This window comes from Notechis scutatus, chromosome 1 (genome assembly GCF_049901735.1).
Source record: "Notechis scutatus isolate UNSWTSFEM ecotype Mainland chromosome 1, rNotScu1.2, whole genome shotgun sequence".
NCBI lineage: Eukaryota > Metazoa > Chordata > Lepidosauria > Squamata > Elapidae > Notechis > Notechis scutatus.
In genome coordinates this window covers 161945495-161959126 of record NC_142009.1, presented here as the reverse complement: position 1 = coordinate 161959126, position 13632 = coordinate 161945495, and the positions used below count along the sequence as shown (strand labels likewise).

The window sequence follows — 13632 nt, the reverse complement described above, 5'->3', positions numbered from 1 at the left end:
CAGCTCGCATTGATGTGCCATCCTGGATGAGCTGCACTACCTGAGCCACTTGTGTGGGTTGTAGACTCTGTCTCATGCTACTACTAGAGTGAAAACACCGCCAGCATTCAAAAGTGACCAAACCATCAGCCAGAAAGCATAGGAACTGAGAAGTGGTCTGTGGTCACCACCTGCAGAACCACTCCTTTATTGGGGATGTCTTGCTAACTGCCTATGCTTTCCACCTGTTGTCTATTCCATTTGCACAACAGCATGTGAAATTGATTGTCAGTCAGTGTTGCTACTTAAGTGGACAGTTTGATTTCACAGAAGTGTGATTGACTTGGAGTTACATTGTGTTGTTTAAGTGTTCCCTTTATTATTTTTTTGAGCAGTGTAGGAAAAATATATTTCAATATGTAAGGAACAATAAGAAAATCAAATAAATGATCAGTCCACTAATAGGAGAAGATGGCAAGAAGATGACAGGCAGCAGAGAAAAAGCAGAACTGCTTAATTTCTTCTTTGCATCTGTCTTCACACAAAAGGAAAAAAATAGTCCAACCTATCAAATGCAGCACCCTGGGAGACAGAGCAAGAATGCAAGTCAAAATAGGCTAGATTTTGGTAAGAGAACACCTATCCATTCTTGATGAGTTTAAATCTCCAGGATCAGAGTTTACATCCCAGGGTTCTGAAGGAGCTGGCAGGTGTGATTTCAGAACCACTGAACAGAATCTTTCGGAGAGATTCTCTGCTTTCCTAGAGCAGAGAATCTGAAGAGACTTGAGGGAAAATCCTGGAAAAGATAAACAGCAGATTTACGAGTACCTAGAGTCAAGCAAAGGTATTACTGGAAGCCAACATGGATTTATTAAAAACAAATCATGCTGACAAATCTTATTCCCTTCTTTGACAAAGTGACTAACTTATTGGATCAGGTAGTCCTTGACTTACAACATTTCATTTAATTACTGTTCAAAGTTACAACACTGAAAAAAGAAGTTTATGACTGCTTTTCACACTTACAACTGTTGCAGCATCCTCATGGTCATGTGATCAAAATCTGGATGTTTGGTAACTGGTTCATATTTATGATGGTTGCAGTGTCCCGGGATCATGTGATCACCTTCTGTGATCTTCTGATAAACAAAATCAATGGGGAAGCCAGATTCACTTAACAACCATGTTACTAACTTAACAACTGTTGTGCTTCATTTAACAACTGTAATAAGAAAGGTTGTACAATGGGGCAAAATTCACTTAACACATATCTCACTTAACTACAGAAAGTTTGGGCTCAATTATGGTCATAAGTCAAGAACTGTCTGTACTTGGACTTCAGTAAAATATTTGACAAAGTAGACCACATTCTACTTCTTGGTAAGATAGAACAATGTGGAATAGAAAGTACCACCACCAGATGGATTCACAGTTGGCTGATCAACTGCAGTCAGCATGTAGTACTCAATGAAATTCCACCTACAGGGAGGGAAGCAGGCAGTGAGATGCCTCAGGATTGTTTATTGGGCCCAGTGACTTCAATATCTTCATAAATTATCTAGATGAGAGTATAGAAGGGGAGCTCATCAAATTTGCAGACAACACTACGGTGGAAAGAATTGCTAACATATTGGAACATAGATTTAAAATTCAGAAGGATCTTGACAGATTTGAGCACTGGGCCCTATCCAACAATAAGCGGTTCAGAGGTGAGAAAAATAAGGTCCTGCTCTTAGTCAGTTCACAGGTATAGAATAGGCAGTAAATGACTCAACAGTAGTTACTGTGAGGGGGATCTCGGTGTCCTAGTGAACTATCACTTAAGGATGAGCCTGCAGTGTGCTGCAGCTGACACAAAGACCAATGGAATCCTAGGTTGCATCAATAGAGGCCACACTTGGAGTACTGTGTCCATTTCTGGTCACAACAATGCAAAAAAAGATGCTGCAGTCCTAGAAAGTGCAGAGAAGAGCAACAAAGATGATAAACGGTTGGGAGACCAAGTTGTACAATGTAAGGGAACTTAATGAAGATAAAGTTTAGGGTTGACATGATATCTATCTTCCAGTACATATGGAGCAGTCAGAGAAGAGGAGGTTGACTAATTCTCCAAAACACCTGAAGTCAAGACAAGAAGCAATGAGTGAAAGCTCATTAGAGAGATCCAACCTAAAACTAAGGAGAAATTTCCTGTCAGTGAGAACTTTCAGTCAATAGAACAGCTTGCCTACCACATTTTTGGGTGCTCTATTCCTGGAGGTTTTCAGAAAAAGATTGTACAGGCATTTGTCCAGGATAGTATAAGGTCAGTGGGCAGTGGGCTACACTAGAAGACCTCCAAGGTGCCTTTCAGCCATATTATTTTAAGAAATGTGGGTTGATTTGTTTGATGATCCAGTCTTGGATATCAAGAGTCAGTACTTTTCCCAACTTCTTCAAAGTCCAGAATGGTTGAATAGACTTCATTGAAATAACATCAATTTCTTCTTCAGTGTGCACGTTTTTACTTGGAAGTCTGACATTTTGCCACCCATTCGGGGTTGGACTAGAACATCTAATAGGTCACTTCCATCTCTGATATTCTGTATTTTGTATTCTCATAAGATTTAGTTGAAAGCCCTTTTATTCAGACACATGAGGCCTATACTGAGGCCTTTGAGGCCTAAACTTCTATCTTACTAGTGCTATTGCCGACATCTTTCAGGTATCAGAAAAAATGTTTATTAAAATCTGTCTTAAGAAATGCAACTTCTTTAGAAATATCAACTTCTAAAATTATCTTCTGTTAATCTGAGAAACTTGATTTTATGTTTTTCTATTCAGTGTATCTCGGTATTCAATGGTAGGACTATTTAGAACGACAGTTAAGAAGCAAACACTGTTGTGCCTCTATTGCTCCAATCAAATTCAGAGATTATCCAAACTGGCTGTTAAAATTAAAACTCACCCCATAAGACAACCAGGTTAATGGTTTGTCATGTTCTTCGTACTGTAAAAATTTACAGAGAAAGTATTTTGATTTTTAATAAAAAAATGAGTCAAACAACTTTGCTGATATCACTACAGCTCCTATTGAAGGAAGATAAAATTAAGATAAACCATATCTAGATCAGACCTGTAGCCATTTTACCGCTCTCAGGCCACATTCAGCCCTTTGACTATCCTTGTCCAACCTATGTGAGGTCAATCAGAAATTAGAAATCAAATGTAAATAAGATGTAACATGTATTCTTCCAAGCTACTCTTAGCAGCTAATCACAGCCATATAAGTTACTGCTTTTTATAAAGCAATACAATTAATATTGAGCACAATTAAATTCAACCTATTGGTTCAGGCCTCCACAATAGCCCCAGTTTCTTACGTGGCCCCTTAATTGCCCACCCCTGATCTTGATGAAGATGTTTTAAAAAGATAGGTGTGCTGAAATAAGCTAAAATAATCCCCGCTAAGAGTAACAGTTCCATTGAAGACTAAATGGTCTTTGTGGGTTCTTTAATTGTAATTCCCTGAAAAAAGTAAATATTCCACTGGCATCTAATTAATAACTTGGTTTGACCCTTCTGCTTAATATAAATTTGAAGGTGAGCCAATATTTAGTTGTATTGATTTAGAAAGTAAATTTGTTTCTGTGATATTATGCCCTAAGGGAAGGCAGAGTTCCTGAACATTTCTTCCTCTTCATTGTTTCCTGCTTCCTCTTCACGCCCTTCTGAAGTAATTAGTCACAATGCAGTGTCCCTCATGCAACATGAACAGGACCAACCTTGCTAGGGGCAAAGAGGAATGACTACACATATACTCTCACACTCACACACACATAGGATGGTACAAAGAGAACACAGCCAAGGGTTTCTATTGCAAGCTCATGATGTTCACCCAAGTTTTTACCTATACTTCATTACCAATGTTCCTTATTAAGTTTTCAAAGATGGTTCCAAAACCAAGCATATTATAATTGATTAAACATCATACAGTCAAAAGAGAGATAACCAATATAACATCATGAAAAGCATTGATGATAATGGTGATCGTAATAATAAACACCATCAAACAGCATTTGCCTATCCCAGGACCTTGAGAAAGACTCACTAGGTGAACCAAAATGTCAATCCAGCCTGAATATCTGACTGACTGTGTAATGAACCATAATAACAATAGTACAAGTAGCACCAGCAACCTATTCTAGAGTCTCTTAACACAGAGGACAAGAAAACTTTTGGAGATGAGAAAAGTATTCATTTTCTTTTCTTTTGAAAGATCCTGAGTGTTAGACTAGGAAATGCATGAAGAAAACGTGTTTAAGAAATGGTTAAAATGGTACTGTAAAGTGATAGACTGATCTTACTGGTCTTTTGACATTTCATTTGTTTTAAAGACATTTATCAGTACTTTTGTGGGATCACAAAGGAATATTATCCTTCTTTTAAAAAAAGAGAGGAAAATGTCTTAACAATCAACATACCAAATTTCACAAAGATACAAGGTTTATCTTGCTGGTCAGACCAAAATGCACCATGTTGTAAAGAAGTTTAAGAATCGTGATAGGATTTGTAACTGACAAACTGTGCTCAATGAGTACTACATTTGTATTTTATGGTACTACATCTACATAAAGGAAAGTAAGCAGTGGGATACCACAAGGTTCCGGCTTAGGCCTGGTACTCATCAATATCTTCATAAATGACTTAGATGAAGCTGGCAGAAATAGCCAACATCCCAGAAGACAAGCTCAGGATCCAAAAAGATCATGACAGACTTGAACAATGGGCCTTATCCAACAAAATGAAATTTAATGTGGAGAAAAGCAAAGTTGTACACTTAGTCAGGAAAAACCAAAGATACAAGTACAGATTAGGTGAAACCTGGTTCAAAAACAGTAACTGTGAGGGGGACCTTGGAGTCCTACTAGATGATTACTTAAATATGAGCCAGCAGTATACAGCCACCACCAAAGAAGCTAATATAATCTTTGGTTGTATAATCAAAGGCATAGATTCAAAATCATGTGAAGTATCAGTATCACTTTATAAAACTTTAATAAGACCACACCTGGAATACCGCATCCAGTTTTGGTTACCACATTACAAAAAAAATGTTGAGACTGGTAAAACTGCAGAGAAGAACAGCTAAGTTGATTAAAGCAGCTAAGTTGATTAAAGAGTAAAACAAATGAAGAAGGGTTACAGGAATTGGATATGGCTAATCTAGAGGAGAGAAGGACTAAAAATGACACCATAGCTATATTCCAATATCTTAGGGGCTGTCACAAAGAAGAGAGGATCAACTTATTTTGCAAAGCACTAAAAGGCAAGACAAGAAACGATGGATGGAAACTAATCAAGGAGAGAAGTAACATGGAATTAAGGAGAAACTTCTTAACAGTGACGACAATTAACCAGTGGAACAGCTTGCCTTCAGAAGTTGTGGGTGCTTCACCACTGGAGGTTTTTAAGAAGAGACTGGGCAGCCACATCTGAAATGGTATAGGGTTTCCTACTTGAGCAGCAGGTTGGATTAGAAGACCTCCAAGGTCACTTCCAGCTATAGTCTGATTGATTGATCTATTAAATAATTCTAGGAACTGCCATGTTTCATTTTATATTTTCTGAAATTAATGTTCACATTCTTGCATCTCCCACCAATATGGTATAGAAGACTAGAAGTGACTGAGTGGGATAGACAGTTCCTATCTATTCCTTATTTTGCCCACCCATTCTGGTACCAGGCCATTTGCTTTTGAGCATATGAGAACTTATTTTCATAGCTTGTTCCTGTTGTCACAGCCTATCAAGGGCCTGTTTAATTCTAATGTAATCCTGCAAAATGTTTGCCAATCTCCCCTAATTTTATGTTATTTTCAAATTTGAGAACCATGTTTTCTAACCCTTCATCCAAGTACTGTAGCATGATTCAACGCTACAATTTGAGGCAGACTTTGATATCATAAGGCCTTGAAGGAGGACCTTTCTCCTATAGCATCTGCCCAGCCAGTTGACCCTGCAGGGTTGGGGTGTACCACTTTCCTTCAATGAAACTAAGCAATCTGTCAGGACCCAAGAAACACACCTTCTCTGTATCAGCAATTGTCCCTAGAATGAGGTTACTCCCAATATCCAGATGGCGCCCACTCTGCGTTTGGCAGAGCTATCAAGCGCTGACCTTGGTCTGTGTTTATTGGTCTTGGAGTTTGCTGTGTTCTGCTTGATTGGTGTTTCTAATATCTTCTGTCTGTTTTGTGGCTTTTTTTTTGTCTTGATTGGCTGGCAACATTGTGTTTCCTGTAATGGAGGCTTTTAGTGTGGCTTGGCTCCGAGTAAATGGACGGCTATCATTTATTAGGAATATATTTATATATATATATATATATATATATATATATATATATATATATATATATATATATATATATGTATATATATATATATATATATATATATATATATATATATATATATGTATGTATGTATGTATGTATTTTCCCACGTCATTGTAGTTGTGCTTTTAAAGTTGTAGCAACGTTTCGGCAGAATCTCATCTGCCATCATCAGGCTTCTGTATAGTGTTCATCTGTCTTAGTTGCTGGGGGATTTGAGCTGGTGAGCTGTGATCCTGCTGTTTGGCTTCATGTTCGTGAACATGAGATTGACTTTAAAAATACCAGAACTATCACCAAAACCGAACACTTCAACAACAGAATAATCAGAGAAGCCATAGAGATAGAAAAACGCCCACACAGCATGAATAAACGAGATGATCCTGCCTACCAGCCATTTGGAAACCCGCCCTCATGAACAAATGAGTACCTAACATGATGAATGACACCAGACCCACATGCACGAGGGCCACACAAGATGCTACCACCACACTTCAATGTAGAAACCCCTCCGACCCATACATGAAGCGAACTGACGCCCACCATGAAGATGTGGCACGACCATGAACGCGAAGCCAAACAGCAGGATCACAGATTACTAGCTCAAATTCCCCAGCAACTAAGACTAACCTGAGCACAACCAAGCCCCCGCCTGAACAGAACACACCCCCAGCCAATCAGAACACAGCCAAGCCCCAATCTTACATGGGAAAAGACCCGAACACAGCTAGACCTACATACCTGTACCCGTGAAAATCTATGAAAACAAATTATATATATATATATATATATATATATATATAGATAGATAGATAGATAGATAGATAGATAGATAGATAGATAGATAGATAGATAGATAGATATAGATAGATATAGATATATAGATATATAGATATAGATATAGATATACACACACATACATACATACATGCATACATACATACATACATATATATATAATTTCTTCGTTGCTTTTTCTGATATTTGCATCAACCTCATTTCCCACAGTAAGTAAACTGGTCATTTAGTCAAAAAATGAGAACAGGTTAGTTTGGCATCAATTTATTCTTGATAAATTAAGTCCTTGAGTTCTGTCAAGCACTGCATACTTTTCTGCTTTTTGTGATACATAGAGGCCCTCTGATTTTTGAGTATTGAACTTCGCAACATTAACCCTAATTCTTTGGAAGTTCTATAATCACAAAATTCCTTTGCTGCTGTTTTATGTCTTTATTCATAGACCCCTGTAACAGATTTTAAAGATGTCTATCAAGAGCATGTGAAGGAAAAAAGAAAATAATAATTAGGGTATTCAGTCTATTGGTTGCAGGACTCAAAATAAATTGTAGAGAAAATATGTCTTAGAAAAGATATACTTACAGCAGCAATATTTTCTAAACTTGGCAACAATGAGTTGTGTAAACTTCAACTCCCACAATTCCCTGCAATGCCCATGCTATCATTGGGAGTTAAAGTCTAAACATCTGGAGGCTATTTTGCTTGGGAAACAATGAAATATTTTCATTCACCTTTTTTTACTTTATTTGAGCAATATATATGCATTTTTGCCTTGAGGTTGTGCCTGCGTTCATCACCTTCCACCTTGTGATCTTCAGTTCTTGGCCTTGTCTTTTCAACCACAGAATATTGTTCCCCGGTCTTGATAAATAGTAGCCGTACCAGACTGATCGACACAGAGTTGAATCACACTATGCACATCATATCGGGTACAATAACCCTCACTTTCTGTTCATCAGTTTTGAACCATATTCTTCCACCACATCTATGAAGGCAAAACTCTCTATATGAGAGTATAAGAAAATAATTAGTAATAGTCCCTGTCAATCAATGCAGATATTACTGATGCAATAAACAACAGAGTTTGCTTTAGACATCTACATATTAGGACAGCCAGAAAATTGCTGGATAACCACTTCAATCTGGTTCAGGCTTCTTCTATTGCTCTTCCATAATGTCACAAAATTCCCCGCTTTGCAGCTGAACCAGCTAGATTCAGTGTACCCCATACAACCTAGTCAATCCTCAATAGCAATAGGCTCAACCTGGCAGGTGCACAGTCTCCTCTGTAAATGGGGCAAGCTGTCCTCTTCAGAATGTAGCTGTGGTGTTCCAAAGTGGACATTGCAACATATTGTGGAACAATGTCCTCTGAGTGTATATCAGGAGTCTTTCTGTATACAACTCTATTACGTATTGAAATTACAGTCTGCCTTTGAATTTGTAAATAGAGTAAATAGTTTCATATTTGCTCATTGAGAATGTAATTGTGATGTGCTTTATAACATTTAACATTTATTTAACATACAATACATACAATACATACAATACATACAATACATACATACATACATACATACATACATACATACATACATACATACATACATTTGGATAAATCAGTATTTCCATTAAGATGGTGATGGTGGTGATGTTCATATTCAGGAAAATTAGGCATTTTACATGACACTACTGGCAAAATTTGATTTAGTTAGAACTGCGTGGTTGTTGCAGTGAGCCTGCTACCTATTTTGCATACATGTTCAAATTTAGAATGTTTATCATCCGATTATTTGAACATTGAAAATGAGGAAGAAATCATCCTTGGCTAACTGCTGGATCCTTCTGCCCAATCATAGGAAACTCCTATATGCTGAAGCCTCTTGGCCTAAGGGCAAGTTATTTGCTCAGTGGCTTTTAAAAGATGTCAGCAAAATGACAAAAACATCACTGTTGGTTACAATTCATTTCAAAGAACCTAAAGGATTTGGGAGAAAATAGGTCACATGCACTTCATCTCACGTCACATGCTTACTATCGAGAGGCCAATGAGGTTTTTAGACCTCTATACATTTGAACAAGATAATTTTATCCATTCACATTTTCATCTTTTCTCAATATGAAAAGAGTGACCATCTGTTTGAAATCCACATCAGTCTAAATAATTTCTAAAGCAGCTTTTCCTTTTGGAGGTAAGAAGATTGCATATACTGTTTTGATAGAATATGGTGGTTGTTGATGCCTCTCTTAAAAAGAGTGAGGGTATTATTAGGGAATATGAAAAGATGGATCCTAAATTCTTCTAAAAGGTATTCTAAATATTTTTTTTCAAAATTTTAATGGCAGGAAATCTAAAACAAGGTATATTTAAAAGAAAACAGAAAATAATTAACACTTTAATTGAATAAATGTCATTCTTTCTACTCGTATTTTGGTAGAATAGTATGCGTGTCCATGCATACCCACCTTTATATTCAGTTCCTTCACGCAATATAATAATAATATGGTATGTTATGTTTAAATTAATGAGGGATGAAATACTTTCTTAACATGTTTTCATATATGTTTAAGTATAGTTAACCTAAACATAGAAAGCATATTATTGTAAATTATATATTATTTATAAAAACTGATAAAAATAAGAAGTTATGAAACAAAATCTAAACAAAATTATAACAGAAAGCTACAATATCTACATGTGGGGACTAATAGCATTTTATTTGTTCCCTAAATCTCTTTTATGGGAGAAAGCATGCCCGTTAGTATTAAAGGAGGCAGGGATTTTTTAAAAAATTGCCTGATCAAGTCAAATTACACTTCAAAAACTACAGTTATGACATCAGTTTGATAATAGGTATTTGTTTTAATATCTCACAAGAGCTACCTGAAAAATCTGAAACAAGGGTAATATTGATTTCAATGAATACGGAAATAATTTTAGAGTAATTGTTTTGTGAAGTGTGCTGGAAATTAGTATATCAAATTTCAGATATGTATTTTGTTTGACATTTCCTTTCCTTTATTTAATATTCACTCATCATTTTTATTGTTACACAATTATCTTAAATGAATTTAATGTTATGTATCCTATAAAATTTAGATACGCAGCAGTTATAATCAGAAGAATGTTAAACAAATATTAAAATTGGTGATAAGTTTAACTTAATTTTTACTTAAATGTTTAATAGAAATTGTAACATGGGGAGATAAGTATTATATATATGTTTGTATGTATATATGTGTGTGTGTGTGTGTATATGTATATATATATATATACAGAGAGAGAGAGAGAGAGAGATTTATACTATAATTTGTTTTATCAGTTAAAGCCTTAATATACTTAAGACAGTTGATATTAAAATATCATACAACAAATTAATCTGAACCAAACATTGTAAAAAAATGCTCAAGCTGCATATGCTTATTCCCGTTTCAGTGAAGCATAAGAATTATAAGATACAGAAAATACAATACTAATCAATCTTGTTAGTTCTTATTACCTAATTACTGGAATTAACACTGTAGCATGAAATTAATTATAAATATAAAGATTCCATTTCCCCCCCAAATCAATTGTATATGTTTGAATGTTATTTGTTTCTTGGAACAAACTATATACTCTTGTGTTTCTATAAAATCAGAGAAACGTATTAAATTCATGTGCCTTAATCTGGATTCAGACTGATTGAGTTTGAAGCTTAATTCCTTTTCAGTATAGTTAAAGTACCAGTTTAAAGAATATGTTAAATATCCGGGTGAAATATTAGAAACAAAGCTGGGGTTTATTTGTATCAGTGTTAGTGCAGAAATAAAATGAGAGATTTCTTGAAGTTCAAATAGAAAATGGCATCCCTATCTTATTCATCTAATATCAGTTTTTAAAATAGAGATTGAACAGAGATGGTAGCAAATATTTCCTACTGTCAAATCTACTGGAACACCTACAGACTAATTCAAATTATAATTGCAAAGGAAAATGTGAAACTGTTTTTCATTCCTGAATGTAATTAAGTTAATAGCGTTTTAGTTATTTTGCAGAAGAATCAATATCAGAATATGGCAGATAATTATAATAAAAGTCTCAAACATTTTACTGTTCAAGTTTTCAAACTCTAAATATGATTTTGTAACTGGTTTAAGCATAGAGAGACATATAAACTATAGAAATCATGTACTTATAAAACATATCTATAAATAAACACTGGTGCACTAAGATATGGCAGCATTGATGGAGAACTCTAGAGATTAATCTGACAGGTGGGGTGCAGACATTTCATTTCAGATTTTGGAGATGGGTTGCATGAAGGGTAGGGTATCTTAGAAATATCTAAAGGCAATCCCTGGTGTAGATAGCATTTACACACATCTTTTAAAATATTTTATTTAAAATAACAGAATTCATTATAATACATTTCATTTTATGTCTTAAATTAAAACAGTGATATAACACTCATATTCTTCCCCCCTTCTCTGAATACATATGTACACATGTACCATGCCCACATATGCACACGTTTGTCATTAGACAAAGATGATTTTTCACTTCTAGGTCACAGAACCTATAAACTGTTAATAATAAGAGTCCTTATATGTTAATATGGAGTGATGTTGGTGGGTATTCTGAGAGAACTCGCCCTAGAGCTGTTTGCTTTAAGTTGGCTATGCTGAGGATGGCTGGGACTGCCTTCCTTGCCTGGAAGATTCTTTCTGCCAAGAAGGGAATTAGGTAAACATTCCTGAGAATAGTTCCTGTCATCTACTCTCCTGAGCTTCAGCTTCTTAGTTTTTGATTTCTTAAAGAAAACAATGTAATCTCAGGATTTCCTCTGGATCTTGGGATTGCTAGTAGAGTAAATTGTTTATCCCTTCTCTTGGAAATTGTTCCTGCCTTCTTCTTGCTGATGTAGCACTGCTGGAGCATTCCAAGCATTTCATATCCATTTTGTTGGTGTTTCTTCCAGTGCCTTAGCATGCAGGTCAGTATCATCCTTAGGCACAGATCTGAGCAGGCAGCTGAAAGCAAAGGAATACACTTGATATTGAAAAATGGATTAATGGCAAATATGGATTCCTAGCAAAAAAATCAAAACCCGATTCTAACAGATCAAGTGAGTCTTTTAGCCATGACTAGCACCATTATCAAAAAAGACGTTATCTAGATATGGCTTACAGCATGCTCCGTGCTCTAAGACAGGGGTCCCCAATCGCCGGTCCGCGGACCGGTACCGTCCGCAGAACAAGTCTTACCGCTGGTTGCTGGACGCCGCCATCTTTGGTAAAAAAGTGCTTCCGGTGAGCTTTTCGGGTGAAAGCTCACCGGAAGCACTTTTTCATCAAAAAAGATGGTGGCGCCAAGCTCGGTGAGCTTTTCCGGGTAGAAAGCCATTTCTACCCCGAAAAGCTCACCAGAAGCGCTGGCGCCGCCATCTTTTTGATGAAAAAGTGCTTCCGGTGAGGTCAGGAAGCACTTTTTCGTCAAAAAGATGGCGGCGCCAGTTGATGCGGTGCGGGTCGCGGCGCCCAGCTGATGCGGTACCGGGCCGCGGCGTCAAAAGGTTGGGGATCACTGCTCTAAGACACACACAAGTTCAAATGGTTTGTGCAGGGTGAATGACAATGAAGTTTGTCCAGATGCTCACAGCAAATTTCATTTAGACACAAACCAAATTTTAATATGGTAGTAACAAGTACACATACAATTATATCATCAAGGAAAATTACATTATCAGTTGACTTAATCTTATTTGTTTTTTACTCTATAGGTACTTAATTCAGTGAATCAATGGCACAGTGGTTTTCTTCAGCCAGTTGATAACTTGCTTCATTTTATGTACATTTCTGTGTCTTATTGAAACATATATACAATCCTACACAAAATGAAGGTCTCTGAAATGAATGAATTAATTGTGCTTTGAACAACTCCAAAAGAGCAGGTTATTTTAAAACTCAAAGACTCACTAGGATTTTAATTCAGCTTGAGACTTAGGTGAAGTATTAGATGACACTTTTAGAGATTATTATGAAGGTGAAATATATGAAGGATACATACTGATTATTGGTGTCTGTTAAAATCTGGAAAGGTGGACTATTTATCTAAATATCAATACGATTTAGGTGACATAAATACATACACATGCCCCAAATTCACTTCAGCAATATAATTTAGAAAAACTATTAGTTTTTTGTACTTATGGTTAACAATTAGAGCAAAATTGTCTTGTTTTCCTACTTCAGATCAGTCACAGATCTGCCTTGTGCCATTCTATGATATCAAAGACTATTTGTTAAAGTTTTATATGTCCCTTTTCTCCAAAGATTTAAAGCAACTTACTTGGGTATCTTCATTTTGTCCCCATAATATGATGAGCCAGTTTGGTCAAGTGATTAAGGCATCAGGCAAGAAAGTAGGAGGCCATGAGTTCAAGTCCCTCCTTAGCAATGAAAACTAGCTGTATGATTTTGGATCAGTCATTCTCTC

General features: G+C 36.2%; 1 protein-coding gene across 17 annotated transcripts in view; it reads left to right on the top strand.

Annotated features, from left to right (window-relative positions):
• Positions 1–9183: 9183 nt before the first annotated feature.
• PCBP3 (poly(rC) binding protein 3) overlaps positions 9184–13632 on the top strand; it is a 60541-nt gene continuing 56092 nt past the window's right edge. For 6 of the 17 annotated variants that reach the window (XM_087949306.1, XM_087949305.1, XM_087949307.1 and 3 more), the window contains exon 1: positions 9184–9346. The gene's annotated coding sequence lies outside the window, so the exon portion shown is untranslated. The remainder of the gene's footprint in view (positions 9347–13632) is intronic. The other 11 variants (XM_026678984.2, XM_026678983.2, XM_026678981.2 and 8 more) reach the window with 5 other exon arrangements.